This window comes from Schistocerca cancellata, chromosome 10 (genome assembly GCF_023864275.1).
Source record: "Schistocerca cancellata isolate TAMUIC-IGC-003103 chromosome 10, iqSchCanc2.1, whole genome shotgun sequence".
Lineage (NCBI taxonomy): Eukaryota > Metazoa > Arthropoda > Insecta > Orthoptera > Acrididae > Schistocerca > Schistocerca cancellata.
This window is the reverse complement of record NC_064635.1, coordinates 71,064,366-71,080,502: the sequence shown is the minus strand read 5'-3', so window position 1 is coordinate 71,080,502 and position 16,137 is coordinate 71,064,366. Positions and strand designations below refer to the sequence as shown.

Below are 16,137 nucleotides of genomic sequence, written 5' to 3'. Positions count from 1 at the left end.
TCTCCGCTCAGCGACTGGGTGTTGCGCTGTCTTCATCATCATTTCATCCCCATCTGACGCGCGGGTCGCCCAGTGTGGCGTCGAAGATCTGCACCAAGGCGGCCGGACTTGTCCTGCAAGGGCCTCCCGGCCAATGACGCCAAACGCTCATTTCCATACCAGCATTGCAAAATTTCCAGTGTATCATTAAGAAAGCAAAACTCTTGTATTATGTTGAAAAAATGAAAATGCTTCAAGAATAACGCAAAATTGTGATTCTTGAGTTTCTCCCGGCGTATTTGATAATCAAAATATCCACGGGTGTGCTGCCGGTCTATAGTGTCCAACGCGCACAATATTTCGGCGATCATACATGTCGCCATTATCAGGTGAACTGAAAGAAAGAATATAGCGGAGACATGGCTTAGCTACAGCTCCTTTCTTTCAGGAGTGCTAGTTCTGCAAGGTTCTGTAAAGTTTGGAAGGTAGGAGACGAGGTACTGGCAGAAGGAAAGCTGTGAGTACCGGGCGTGAGTCGTGCTTCGGTAGCTCAGATGGTAGAGCACTTGCCCGCGAAAGGCAAAGGTCCCGATTTCGAGTCTCGGTCGGGCACACAGTTTTAATTTGCCAGGAAGTTTCATTATTAATGTGATTTTGCTTGAATTGTTATATAGCATTCCGGGAACGCATCATCGTTTAGGCACCCTTATGAAACGTCCCCTTCGAAAAATTATTAATGACCGTGCAGGAAAACCTCTTAAGTTATGTGATTTTCAAACAGCTGAGCAAAACTGAACACACTCAGACATTTCATTCTTTACTTGTTCTGATCATCACTAAACTGACGCCGGCCGCTGTGGCCGAGCGGTTCTAGGCGCTTCAATCCGGTATCGCGCTGCTGCTACAGTCGCAGGTTCGAATCCTGCCTCGGGCATGGATGTGTGTGATGTCCTTAGGTTAGTTAGGTTTAAGTAGTTCTAAATTCTAGGGGACTGATGACCTCAGATATTAAGCCCGACTAAGCCCCATAGTGCTTAGAGCCATTTGAAACATTTGAACTAAACTGACACGCAATATTTTTACCGCAACGCACTCTGACTTTCAATAATCCCTACAAAAGAATGGCCCTGACTGATAACCTATACCTTTCATGAATCACTTACCTCACAAAAATCTTCGTTATTCGAACTACTGCAATACAGCGAGCGCCAATTCTACTAGCTAAATAAAGATTCCAACTATTGAAGGCACAAAATACTGATAGGCATAGTTAGGTAATGAAAGATTTTGAGAGAGAACAAACAGTGTATTTACCTTAATAGCGTTCAAAAGTCATTATATATATATGTCCTTAGGTTAGTTAGGTTTAACTAGTTCTAAGTTCTAGGGGACTAAAGACTTCAGAAGTTGAGTTCCATAGTGCTCAGAGCCATTTCAACCTTTTTTTTTGTGACATCCAACCAAACAAATTTCCTTTTTCTGACGGACACACGTCCAGATCGTCCGCTCAAAACTCTGGCAACTCTCTTCCCACATCCACCATTGCTGGCGGCTCACCTCCAACTGCACAACGCTACGAGCTGTTCACATCCAACTGCCCAACACTACACTAGCGAATATTCCGAGTCCAACCAGCCACAGACTGCACACAGCGCAGTCAGCGATCTTCATACAGAGAGAGCACTTCGTGGCGTTACCAACATAAAAACCTAAACAGTCTACTTACACGAGTGGACAGGACCACACATTCTCCACACAGAAAGCAATACTACACATCATTCGGCACAGTCTAACAAGAAAAATTGCGCTGGTGATAGATCGGTGCATAATTTCGAAGTGTTTTTGTTCTGCATGTTGGTATTCCGATTTCTACGAGGTTTATTTATCGAAAATCATTTTTTATTTGTATTTACCTTGGTGTTGCACGTGTAGCACACGGCCGGGCCGCTTGTCTGGCGTAGCGGTAATGTTGTTTAAAAATCAGAGAACAGCCTTAGGTAACTGAATATCATCACTTTCATAACAAACGGTTTAAGCAGCAACCACCATTGCCAGGGCCTAAGGCCGTGAGCGGACTGAACGGCCGCAATCCGCTCACAGTGCGTGCTGTGCGTCAAAGGCGCGGCGCCGGTGGTCGCGATAACCCGACGCGAGTACCAACATCCCTAACAGTACTACCTAACAATAGCCTTCACATACAGAAGAAAAAGCACCGTAGGGAACAGTAAATCATCGTAGTTCAGACAGTTTGCACGGAATATTTATAAATTATATACACACGAACCTTCGTCGTGAATCAGTCTGTTAATTAGTCAGAAAACTGGCCAGGCGCGAGTAGGACTCGCGTACTGAACGTCCCGTACAAACTAATTATGTATATATACTGAAGCGCCAAAGAAACTGGCATAGGCTTGCGTATTGAGATGCAGAGATACGTAAACAGGCAGAAGACGGCGCTGCGGTCTGCAACGCCTGCATAAGACAAGTGTCTGGCGCAGTTGTTAGATCGGTTACAGCTGCTAAAAAGGCAGGTTATCAAGATTGAAGTGAGTTTGAGCGTGGTGTTATAGTCGGCGCACGAGCGATGGGACACAGCATCTATAGCGATGAAGTGGCGATTTTCCCGTACAACCATTTCATGAGTGTACAGTCAGTATCAGGAATTCCATAAAATATCGATTCTGCGACATCGCTGCGACCGGGAAAAGGTCCTGCAAGCACGGGACCAACAACGACTGAATGAAATCGTTCAGTGTGACAGAAGTGCAACCTTTCCTCAAATTGCTGTAGATTCCAATTCTGGGCCATCAACAAGTGTCAGCGTGCGAATCATTCAACGGAACATCATCGATATGGGCTTCCGGAGTCGAAGGCCCACTAGTGCACGACTGAACGACCCAAAGCTTTACGCCTTGCCTGGGCCCACTGTAAGTAGGCTGTTTAGGTTTTTATGTTGGTAACGCCACGTAGTGCGCTGTATGAAAATCGCTGACTGCGCTGTGTGCAGCCTGTGGCTGGTTGAACTCATTGTTGGAATATTCGCTTGTGTAGTGTTGGGCAGTTGGATGTGAAAAGCGTGTAGCGTTGGGCAGATGGAGGTGAGCCGCCAGCAGTGGTGGATGTGGTGTGAGATGCCAGAGTTTTGAGAGAGGACGATCTGGACGTGTGTCCGTCAGAAAAATGAAATTTGTAAGACTGCATATCATGAACTGATATACAGGGTGTTTCAAAAATGACCGGTATATTTGAAACACAAATACAAACTAAACGAGCAGCGATAGAAATACACCGTTTGTTGCAATTTGCTTGGGACAAAAGTACATTTTCAGGCGGACAAACTTTCGAAATTACAGTAGTTACAATTTTCAATAACAGATGGCGCTGCAAGTGATGTGAAAGATATAGAAGACAACACAGTCTGTGGGTGCGCCATTCTGTACGTCGTCTTTCTGCCGTAAGCGTGTGCTGTTCACAACGTGCAAGTGTGCTGTGGACAACATGGTTTATTCCTTAGAACAGAGGATTTTTCTGGTGTTGGAATTCCACCGCCTAGAACACAGTGTTGTTGCAACAAGACGAAGTTTTCAACGGAGGTTTAATGTAACCAAAGGACCTAAAAGCGATACAATAAAGGACCTGTTTGAAAAATTTCAACGGACTGGGAAAATGACGGATGAACGTGCTGGAAAGGTAGGGCGACCGCGTGCGGCAACCACAGAGGGCAACGCGCAGCTAGTGCAGCAGGTGATCCGACAGCGGCCTCGGGTTTCCGTTCGCCGTGTTGCAGCTGCGGTCCAAATGACGCCAACGTCCACGTATCGTCTCATGCGCCAGAGTTTACACCTCTATCCATACAAAATTCAAACGCGGCAACACCTCAGCGCCGCTACCATTGCTGCACGAGAGACATTCGCTAACGATATAGTGCACAGGATTGATGACGGCGATATGCATGTGGGCAGCATTTGGTTTACTGACGAAGCTTATTTTTACCTGGACGGATTCGTCAATAAACAGAACTGGCGCATATGGGGAACCGAAAAGCCCCATGTTGCAGTCCCATCGTCTCTGCATCCTCAAAAAGTACTGGTCTGGGCCGCCATTTCTTCCAAAGGAATCATTGGCCCATTTTTCAGATCCGAAACGATTACTGCATCACGCTATCTGGACATTCTTCGTGAATTTGTGGCTGTACAAACTGCGTTAGACGACACTGCGAACACCTCGTGGTTTATGCAAGATGGTGCCCGGCCACATCGCACGGCCGACGTCTTTAATTTCCTGAATGAATATTTCGATGATCGTGTTATTGCTTTGGGCTATCCGAAACATACAGGAGGCGGCGTGGATTGGCCTCCCTATTCGCCAGACATGAACCCCTGTGACTTCTTTCTGTGGGGACACTTGAAAGACCAGGTGTACCGCCAGAATCCAGAAACAATTGAACAGCTGAAGCAGTACATCTCATCTGCATGTGAAGCCATTCCGCCAGACATGTTGTCAAAGGTTTAGGGTAATTTCATTCAGAGACTACGCCATATTATTGCTACGCATGGTGGATATGTGGAAAATATCGTACTATAGAGTTTCCCAGACCGCAGCGCCATCTCTTGTTGACAATTGTAACTACTGTAATTTCGAATGTTTGTCTGCCTGAAAATGTACTGTTGTCCCAAGCATATTGCAACAAACGGTGTATTTCTATCGCTGCTCGTTTAGTTTGTATTGCCGTTTCAAATATACCGGTCATTTTTGAAACAACCTGTATCTACATATATTATGACTTTTGAACGCTATTAAGGTAAATACATTGTTTGTTCTCTCTCAAAATCTTTCATTTGCTAACTATGCCTATGAGAATTTAGTGCCTTCAGTAGTTAGAATCTTTTATTTAGCTGGCAGTATTGGCGCTCGCTGTATTGCAGTAGTTCGAGTAACGAAGATTTCTGTGAGGTAAATGATTCATGAAAGGTATCGGTTATTGTTAGTCAGGGACGTTCTTTTGTAGGGATGATTGAAAGTCAGATTGCGTTGGGCTAAAAATATTGTGTGTCAGTTTAGTGAAGATCAGAGTGAGTAAAGATAAAACTGTCTGAGTACGTTGTTTTACTCAGCTGTTTCTGTATCATATAACGTAGAAGTTTACCAGCACAGACATTCTTTACATACAAAGGGGAAGTGTCACCGTCAACATCGATATTGGACTGTTGATGACTGAAAACATGTTACCTGGTCGGAAGAGTCTCGTTTCAAATTGTATCGAGCGGATGGACGTGTACAGGTATGGAGACGACCTCCTGAATACATGGACTCTGCATGTCAGCAGGGAACTGTTCAAGCTGGTGGAGGTTCTGTAACGGTCTGTACGTGTGCAATTGGAGTGATATGGGACCCCTGATACGTCTACATACGACTCTGACAATTGACACGTACGTAAGCATTCTGTCTGATCACCTGCATCCATTCATGTCCATTGTGACTTCTGACGGACTTGGGTAATTCCAGCAGGGCAGGTCGACACCCCACACGTCCAGAATTGCTACACAGTCGCTCCAGGAACACACTTCTGAATTCAAACACTTCCGCTGGCCACCAGACTCCTAGATATGAGCATTGCTGAACATATCAGGGATGTCTTGCAACGTGCTGTTCAGAAAAGATTTCCGCCCTGTCGTAGTCTTACGGATTAATGGAGAGCCCTGCAGGATTCATGGTGTCAGTCCTCTCCAGCACTACTTCACACATTAGTCGAGTCCATGCCACGTCGTCTTGCGGCAGGCACTTCTGCCTGCTCGCGGGGGCCCTACTCGATATTAGGCAGGTGTGTCAGTCTCTTTGGTTCTTCAGTGCAAAATTCAATGTCCAAACTGACTGCCTGACTCGTCATTGGTCAGCCCAAACCGCTAAGGATAGTAAATTGCAATTTGGAAAAGATGTGGATCTTACACTGCAAGCGTCGTTTTTAAGAGGGGATTTTTCGAATTTCAATAGGGGCTGAAAAAACTTTTTGAAAAATGTCGCTATTAAAGCAATTTTGAAGCTAGACCTAAGAAAATTTGTATGTGGTTTCTCGGTCAGAAATAAAGAAACACGTGTTTCTGAATTGTTGGAAATTTAACCCTGCAGGGATGAAATAGTGGGTGAAAGATGTTTTTTGAAAATATATCGTTATTAAACAGCTGCAAATGTATTTTTAAACCTACATCTATGGACAATGGTGTTTGACTTCTCGGCTACAGATACAAAATACTACTTTTAGTGTTTTTGGAAATTGAAGCCCTAAGGGGGTGAAATAGCGGATTAGATTCTTTATGAAAATATTATTTTATGAAAACATTTGTAAAACTAAATATGCCGGCCGAAGTGGCCGTGCGGTTCTAGGCGCTGCAGTCTGGAACCGCGAGACCGCTACGGTCGCAGGTTCGAATCCTGCCTCGGGCATGGATGTGTGTGTGATGTCCTTAGGTTAGTTAGGTCTAACTAGTTCTAAGTTCTAGGGGACTAATGACCTCAGAAGTTGAGTCCCATAGTGCTCAGAGCCATTAGATCCATTTTGAAAACTAAATATATGAAACTTTAAATGTGGCTTCTCAGCTAGAAATAAAAAATATGTTTCATTGTTTTTGAAAATTTAAATCCTATGGGAGTGAATTGGGAGATGCAAGTTTTTATGGAAATATTTCATGCCGCAAGCATTTTTAAGCTAAATCTATGAAAATTTGTATTTGGCTTCTCTGTTAGAAATAAAACATATGCAAATCATTCTCTTTGGTAATTTTGGAAATTCAATCCGTAAGGCAATGCAATAGTGAATCAAAATTTTGAAGTAAGTGTTTCTGTACATGAAATAAATTTTATAGCTAAATTTGTCATAACTCGTATTTCACTTCTCGGTTAGATATAAAGAAAGATTTGCTGGGGGATCACAGTTGCTATAGAAATATCTCCACAAGAAAGCAAAAGTTATGATTACAACTTTGAACTCCAGCTACCAAATCCCTTTTTGGTCAGAAGTACATTCGAAATGGAACATGCTTATATAGCCTTAATTAACGTGAGAAGGTTAGAAGGTGTTACGGTTCGTGAACAACATGAAAATTCGATTAAATAAAACCAGGAAAAATCTCTGCTGTCCATACAGTCTACGCGAGCGAATAAGCGGGCGCTCATCTAGTTATGTACACACATCAAAAAAAGTTTTCCATCGCCTTGGTTCCGAGAGTTCCGGAACCTGTACAGAATATTGGAACAGAGATCAACATAAACATCATTTCCGCCCTTTTATTGCTCATGAAAAACCACACATTGCATGTTGTACCGCCATACAGCGAGACCTTCAGAGGTGGTGGTCCAGATTGCTGTACACACCGGTACCTCTAATAGCCAGTAACACGTCCTCTTGCATTGATGCATGCCTGTATTCGTAGTGGCATACTATCTACAAGTTCAGCAAGGCACTGTTGGTCCAGATTGACCCACTCCTTAACGGCGATTCGGCGTGGATCCCTCAGAGCGGTTGGTGGGTCGCGTCCTCCATAAACATCCTTTTTCAGTCTATCCCTGGCATGTTCGATGGTTTATGTCTGAAGAACATGCTGGCCACTCTAGTCGAGCGATGTCGTTGTCCTGAAGAAAGTCATCCACAAGATGGGGGCCCGAATTGTCGTCCATGAAGACGAGTTCCTCGCCCATATGCTGCCGATATGGTTGCATTGTCGGTCGGAGGATGGCATTCACGTATCGTACAGCCGTTACAGCGCCTTCCACCACCACCACCAGCGGTGTACGTCGGCTCCACATAATGCCACCCAAAACAGTAGGGAACCTCCACCTTGCTGCACTCGCTGGACAGTGTGTCTAAGGCGTTCAGCCTGTCCAGGTGGCCTCCAGACACGTCTCCGACGATTGTCTGGTTGAAGGCGTATGCGACACTCATCGGTGAAGAGAACGTGATGCCAATCTTGAGCAGTCCATGCGGCATGTTGTTGGCCCCATCTGTACCGCACTTCACGGTGTCGTGGCTGTGAAGATGGACCTCGCCATGGACGTCGGGAGTGAAGTTGCGCATCATGCAGCCTACTGCGCACAGTTTGAGTCATAACACGACCTCCTGTGGCTGCACGAAAAGCATTATTCAACATGGTGGCGCTGCTGTCAGGTTTCCTGTGAGCCATAATCCGTAGGTAGCGGTCATCTACTGCAGTAGTAGCCCTCGGGCGGTCTGAGCGAGGCATGTCATCGACAGTTCCTGTCTCTCTGTATCTACTCCACGTCGGAAACAACATCGCTTTGGTTCATTTCGATACGCCTGAACATTTCCCTTTTTGAGAGTCGTTCCTGTCACGTCGTAACAATGCGGACGCGATCAAACTGCGATATTGACCGTCTAGGCATGGTTGAACTACAGACAACACGAGCTGTATACCGTCTTCCTGGTGGAATGACTGGAACTGATCGGCTGTTGCACCGCCTCCGTTTAATAGGCGCTGCTCGTGCATGGTTTTTTACAGTTTTGCGAGAGTTTAGTGACATCTCTGAACAGTCAAAGGGACTGTGTCTGTGATACAATATCCACAGTCAACATCTATCTTCAGGAGTTCTGGGAACCGGGGTGATGCAAAACATTTTTTGATGTGTGTGCAAAGAAGACTCACCCATCCTGGGAATCAATCATCTCAACGATATTTGCCTGCTATCGACATCGATACAGTTAAGATATCGATCCAGGATGCCCCAAGATCGTATCAGTGTAGTTCCTCAAACTAGCCCGCTCACACGAGAAGTATCGAGCAGGTTACTCCGGTTTATACACAGGGTGTTCGGAAATTCCCGTTACAAACTTCTAGGGCTTGTACAAGGGAGTAAGTACATAATATTTTGAACAGGAAGGCATGTCCAGAAACGTACCATCTCCGTGCTGGGACAGTTCCAATTCAGAGGTTTCTCTCGTCCATTTTCGCTTGAGCAATTGAATTAGGCAGGAAGCAGTACAGTTGTTAGGTAACAATTTGAAAAGAAATATAACGAAACATCCATTTATAACTCAGGCATATTTGTTTGCATCAACACTTAAACTTTAAGTGTTTACATTATTCCAAAACAAAAGAGAACCCAGCTTACCGTAATGTTTAAGTCGTAATACAAATAAATGTGCCCTAGCGATAAATGAACGTTTCGTTACGTTTCCTTTCGAATTGTTAGCCTAATAATTGTATAACGTCACCCCTGATTCAGTTCCTCCAGCAGAAGTGGATGAGTTAAACATCTGAAATGAAACCGTCGTAGAACGAAAACCGTACCTTTCTGGACAAGAGTTCCCATTCAAAATGTTATGTAATCACTCCCTTTTACAAGCCACAGACGTTTGTAACGGGTATTTCCGAACACCCAGTATGCAAACAGAGAAGATTTACCGAAGCATTTTTTAATTTGCTCACTAAAACATGACTACAAATTACGTTTTCTGTTTACATGAAGTAATGATCGTCTATTATGCGTTTGACGTTCTAATGGCAAAAACGTATTTTTATGTCATGTAATTACAATTGAACCATTTACAGATTTTTTTTTACTTGTACTGTGAAATCTTGCAACTTGCACAGTTTCATGATTCTAGGGCAATGTAAAGTACCTTATAGGTTTTGATGATTAGGTTTGCGAGTATCAAAGTGTGTGACGTAAATGTCCGAATCTATTCATTTATTCACTCAGAAGCTTAAATTTTTTACACCATCAAGGGAGTTTTGATGATTAAGTTTGCGAGTATTGGCCACATCCTTCGGTGTTTTGTGAATGCGTACTGAATTTTACCCTTACTAATACTGAAGCTAGTGCACATGGTAATGGTTGGGTTACTGTGGCTGTAGTTCGTGGTGGTATAGTGGAGAGTGTATCAGGGCTGGATACTTTTAACAGCCGAGAAGTTATTGCTTATCGTACATTTCATATGTGTGAAGTGTATAACAGAGATCGTGGTTCGCCGGCGGGAGTGGCCGAGCGGTTCTAGGCGCAACCGCTACGGTCGCCGGTTTGAATCCTGCCTCGGGCATGGATGTGTGTGATATCCTTAGGTTAGTTAAGGGACTGATGACCTCAGATGTTAAGTCCCGTAGTACTCAGAGCCATTTGAACCATTAGATCGTGGATCATCTCACTATATGTCTACAATGCCGTTGGTTCATAGGACAAGGAATCGTCGTAAAGTAAACGAATCAGAGTCTGTGTCCGTTTGGGATAATGTGCACTAAATTGTGCCAAGATTAAAGATGTTGATGATGTGACACTTTACTAGAGAAACTGAAATAAAGTACCAGTCCTTTATTTGAGAAAATAAAAAAATAATAATAAATATTACACGACAGCAAAAAAGAAAATATTCATTTGCTGTCAGTTACTACGATATATAACTCTGCATCTTTTCATTTGATTCACTCAGCAGCTTAAAATTTTTACGCCATAGACTTTTACCTTTAACGTCTCCCAGTTCCTGAGACGACGGACAACAAAGTAATCTCATACGCGTTCTGTTTTTACACATTAAGGCGCAGGACCCTAAAAAGACCGGTTCAAAATCTCTGACATCGGCCCGTGCATACAATCAGAAGGGAGAAGGGAACGTCAATTTATACATACACTACTGGTCATTAAAAATGCTACAGCAAGAAGAAATACAGATGATAAACGGGTATTCATTGGACAAATATATTACATTTTCACGCAATTTGGGTGCATAGATCCTGAGAAATCAGTACGCAGAACAACAACCTCTGGCCGTAATAACGGCCTTGATACGCCTGTGCATTGAGTCCAACAGAGCTTGGATGGCGTGTAAAGGTATAGCTGCCCATGCAGCTTCAACACGATACCACAGTTCATCAAGTGTAGTGACTGACGTATAGCGACGAGCCAGTTGCTCGGCCACCATTGACCAGACGTTTTCAATTGGTGAGAGATCTGGAGAATGTGCTAGCCGGGGCAGCAGTCGAACATTTTCTGTATCCAGAAAGGCCCGTACAGAACCTGCAACATGCGGTGGTGCATTATCATGCTGAAATGTAGGGTTTCGCAGGAATCATCTGAAATGTAACGTCCACTGTTCAAAGTGCCGTCAATGCGAACAAGAGGTGACCGAGACGTGTAACCAATGGCACCCCATACCATCACGCCGGGTGATACGCCAGTATGGCGATGACGAATACAAGCTTCCAATGTGCGTTCACCGCGATGTCGCCAAACACGGATGCGACCATCATGATGCTGTAAACAGAACCTGGATTCATCCAAAAAAAAATGACGTGTTGCCATTCGTGCACCCAGGTTCGTCGTTGGCGCTCCTGTCTGTGATGCAGCGTCAGGGGTAACTGCAGCCATGGTCTCCGAGCTGATAGTCCATGCTGCTGCAAACGTCGTCCAGCTGTTCGTACAGATGGTTGTTGTCTTGCAAACGTCCCCATCTGTTGACTCAGGGATCGAGACGTGGCTGCACGATCCGTTACAGCCATGCGGATAAGATGCCTGTCATTTCGACTGCTAGTGATACGAGGCCGTTGGGATCCAGCACGGCATTCCGTATTACCCTCCTGAACCCACCGATTCCATATTCTGCTAACAGTCACTGGATCTCGACCAACGGGAGCAGCAATGTCGCGATACGATAAACCGTAATCGCGATAGGTTACAATCCGACCTTCATCAAAGTTGGAAACGTCATGGTACGCATTTCTCCTGCTTACACGAGGCATTACAACAACGTTTCACCAGGCAACGCCGGTCAACTGCTGTTTGTGTATGAGAAATCGGTTGGAAGCTTTCCTCATGTCAGCACGCTGTAGGTGTCGCGTGTGAATGTTCTAAAAGCTAATCATTTGCATATCACAGCATCTTCTTCCTGTCGGTTAAATTTTGCGTCCGTAGCATGTCATCTTCGTGGTGTAGCAATTTTAATGGCCGGTAGTGTATATACAGAAGAGAAGACCACTTGAAATTTAATCTAGTTGTCATAAACGCGAATAGCAACAAGCGTTACAGTGATGTTTCGCTGTTAAATACAGAATACATACACTGAGGCGAAAAAGTCACGGGATCCCTATATGTACATAAACAGATGGCGGTAGTACCGTGTACAGCGGGTATAAAAGGGCGGTGCATTGGCGGAGCCGTCTTATGTACTCCGCTGATTCCTGTGAAAAGCTTTCTGACGTGATTATGGCCGCACGATGGGACTTAACAGACTCTGAACGCCGAATGGTAGTTGGGAGCCTGTTGGATGGGACATTACATTTAGGAAATCGTTAATGAATTCAATAACCCGAAATCCATAGTGTCAAGAGGGTATCGAGAATACAAAATTTCACGCATTACCTCTCACCACGGACAACGCCATGGCCGAGGGCACTCAATTAACGACCGAGAGCAGCTGCGTTAGCGTACAGTTGTAAGTGCTAACAGACAAGCAACACTGCATTAAATAACAGCTGAAACGACTGTGGCGCAAGGGGCAAACGTATTCGTCAGGACTGTGCAGCGAAATTTAGCGTAGATGGACTACGTCAGAAAAAGACCGACACGAATGCTTCTGTTAACAGCACAACATCGCCTGCAGTGGTTCTCCTTGGCTCGTGACCATATCGCTTGCACCCTAGACAACACGAAAACCGTTGCCTTGTCAGATGGATCCACATTTCAGTTGGTAAGATTTTAGTGGCAGGGTTTGAGTGCGGTGCAAACCCGACGAACTTGTCAAGAAGCCACTCTATAAGCTGGTGGTGGCTTCGTAATAGTGTGGGCTGTGTTTGCATAGAATGGACCCGGTGCTCTGTTCTAACTTCTACATCTACATCTACATTTATACTCCGCAAGCCACCCAACGGTGTGTGGCGGAGGGCACTTTACGTGCCACTGTCATTACCTCCCTTTCCTGTTCCAGTCGCGTATGGTTCGCGGGAAGAACGACTTTCTGAAAGCCTCCGTGCGCGCTCTAATCTCTCTAATTTTACATTCGTGATCTCCTCGGGAGGTATAAGTAGGGGGAAGCAATATATTCGATACCTCATCCAGAAACGCACCCTCTCGAAACCTGGCGAGCAAGCTACACCGCGATGCAGAGCGCCTCTCTTGCAGAGTCTGCCACTTGAGTTTGTTAAACATCTCCGTAACGCTATCACGGATACGAAATAACCCTGTGACGAAACGCGCCGTTCTTCTTTGGATCTTCTCCATCTCCTCTGTCAACCCGATCTGGTACGGATCCCACACTAATGAGCAATACTCAGATATAGGTCAAACGAGTGTTTTGTTAAGCCACCTCCTTTGTTGATGGACTACATTTTCTAAGGACTCTCCCAATGAATCTCAACCCGGTACCCGCCTTACCAACAATTAATTTTATATGATCATTCCACTTCAAATCGTTCCGCACGCATACTCCCAGATATTTTACAGAAGTAACTGCTACCAGTGTTTGTTCCGCTATCATATAATCATACAATAAGGGATCCTTCTTTCTATGTATTCGCAATACATTACATTTGTCTATGTTAAGGGTCAGTTGCCACTCCCTGCACCAAGTGCCTATCCGCTGCAGATCTTCCTGCATTTCGCTACAATTTTCTAATGCTGCAACTTCTCTGTATACTACAGCATCATCCGCGAAAAGCCGCATGGAACTTCCGACACTATCTACTAGGTCATTTATATATATTGTGAAAAGCAATGGTCCCATAACATTCTCCTGTGGCACGCCAGAGGTTACTTTAACGTCTGTAGACGTCTCCCCATTGATAACAACATGCTGTGTTCTGTTTGCTAAAAACTCTTCAATCCAGCCACACAGCTGGTCTGATATTCCGTAGGCTCTTACTTTGTTTATCAGGCGACAGTGCGGAACTGTATCGAACGCCTTCCGGAAGTCAAGGAAAATAGCATCTACCTGGGAGCCTGTATCTAATATTTTCTGGGTCTCATGAACAAATAAAGCGAGTTGGGTCTCACACGATCGCTGTTTCCGGAATCCATGTTGATTCCTACATAGTAGATTCTGGGTTTCCAAAAACGACATGATACTCGAGCAAAAAACATGTTCTAAAATTCTACAACAGATCGACGTCAGAGATATAGGTCTATAGTTTTGCGCATCTGCTCGACGACCCTTCTTGAAGACTGGGGCTACCTGTGCTCTTTTCCAATCATTTGGATCGTTAACTGGAAATACTTTTGTTTGGGTGCTTGTAGACCATATGCGGCCATTCCTGGACATCATATTCCCAAACAACGATGGAACTTTTATGGATGACAGTGCGCCATCTCACAAGACCACAATTGCTCACTATCATTTTCAAGAACATTCTGGACAGTTCGAGCGAAATGATTTGGCCACCAGATCGCCCAATATAGGACGTAATTGAGAGATCAGTTCGTGTACAAAGTTCTTTACCGGCAACACTTTGCACTTATTGCTTCGTGGGATCTACAGAACACGATTCATGCGTAAATGAAGAATAACGTATCATCTTCAGCAACACCACGTCCAGTGAATCGGTGTTGTGTTGAAGTGAACATGCTTCCCGTATACTTTTGGTAAGGAAAATGTCCAAAACCTCTGCCATTTTTTCTCTGCTTCGAAACTGAAACAGATGCTAGCAAACGTTGTCGCTCTACATAATCCTTTCAGGCGTAACATGGCTACAACATTACACCTCCTGACTAAAATTAAAAATCGTTATTTATCTCTTACTGAAGTTCATATTGAAAACTAAAAAGTCGATAGTTTCCTGCAAATAAACGTGTCAATTTCTTCATAATATACTCAGTATCGCAGCTCACCTTTGTCTCTTCCAATTGGTGATCAATGAGGCACGGCTAATGCGATAAGTTTTCAATCTCATCTCTTTTTATAAGCAGCACTTACGTATCAGTGAATCTTATCATGACTGCTATCAGATACTTACACAGGAGCTATATCAACTAGAAGAAACCCACTTGACTTATCGTGATTCAACCTCAGCGATCCGTTTGGAAAGCTGCGTTTATACTAGATAATTTAAATCTTGTCGCTTGCTCCTGTTTCGTGACCATATCGAATCCCTCTGTATTTCATTTTATACGACTTGGACTTTTCAGGCGACCTATTACACCCTGTCACTCTGATACCTATTCAGTCTAGTTCCTGTTCGGCTAATATAGACACATCAAAAAAAGTTTTGCATCACCACAGTTCCCAGAACTCCCGAAGATAGACGTTGATTGTGGGTATTGTACCACATACATAGTCCCTTGGACTGTTCAGAGATGTCACTAAAGCAGCCCAAAGATGTAAACAACCATGCACGAGCAGCGCCTATTAGACGGAGGGGATCCGACAGCCGATAAGTTCCAGTCATCATACCAGGAAGGAGATACACGGCTCGTTTCATCTGCAGTCCAACCATGCCTAGACGGTCAATACCGCGGTTCGATCGCGTCCGCATTGTTACTTTGTGCCAGAAACGGCTCTCAACTAGGGAAGTGTCCAGGCGTCTCGGAGTGAACCAAACCGATTTTGTTCGGACATGGAGATACAGAGAGAGGAACTGTCGATGAAATGTCTCATTCTGGCCGCCCAATGGCTACTACTGCAATGGATGACCGCTACCTACGCATTAGGTTCGGAGGAACCCTAACAGCAAGGACACCAGGTTGAATAATGCTTTTCGTGCAGCCACTGGACGTCGTATTACGACTCAAACTGTGTGCAATAGGCTGTATGATGAGCAACTTTACTCTCGACGCCCTTGGTAAGGTCCATCTTTGCAACCACGACACCATGCAGCGCAGTGTAGATGGGCCCAACAACATGCCGAATGGACCAGTTCTCTTCACCGATGAGTGTCGCATATGCCTTCAATCATACAATCGTCGGAGACGTGTTTGGCGGCAACCCCGTCAGGCTGAACGCCTTAGACACACTGTCCAGCGAGTGCAGCAAGGTCGAGGTTCCCTGCTGGTTTGGTGTGGGATTATGTGGGGCCGACGTACGCCGCTGGTGGGATGGAAGGCGCCGTAACGGCTGTACGATACGTGAATGCCATCCTCCGACCGATTGTGCAACCATATCGGCAGCATGTTGGCGAGGCATTCGTCTTCATGGACGACAATTCGCGCCCCCATCGTGCACATCTTGTG

At 44.8% G+C, this 16,137-nt stretch overlaps 1 protein-coding gene across 1 annotated transcript in view; it reads right to left on the bottom strand.

The window, feature by feature from the left end:
- LOC126106124 (myogenesis-regulating glycosidase-like) overlaps window positions 1–14,825 on the bottom strand; it is a 47,304-nt gene extending 32,479 nt beyond the window's left edge. The window contains exon 1 of the mRNA XM_049912369.1: window positions 14,800–14,825. The gene's annotated coding sequence lies outside the window, so the exon portion shown is untranslated. The remainder of the gene's footprint in view (window positions 1–14,799) is intronic.
- Window positions 14,826–16,137: the final 1,312 nt, after the last annotated feature.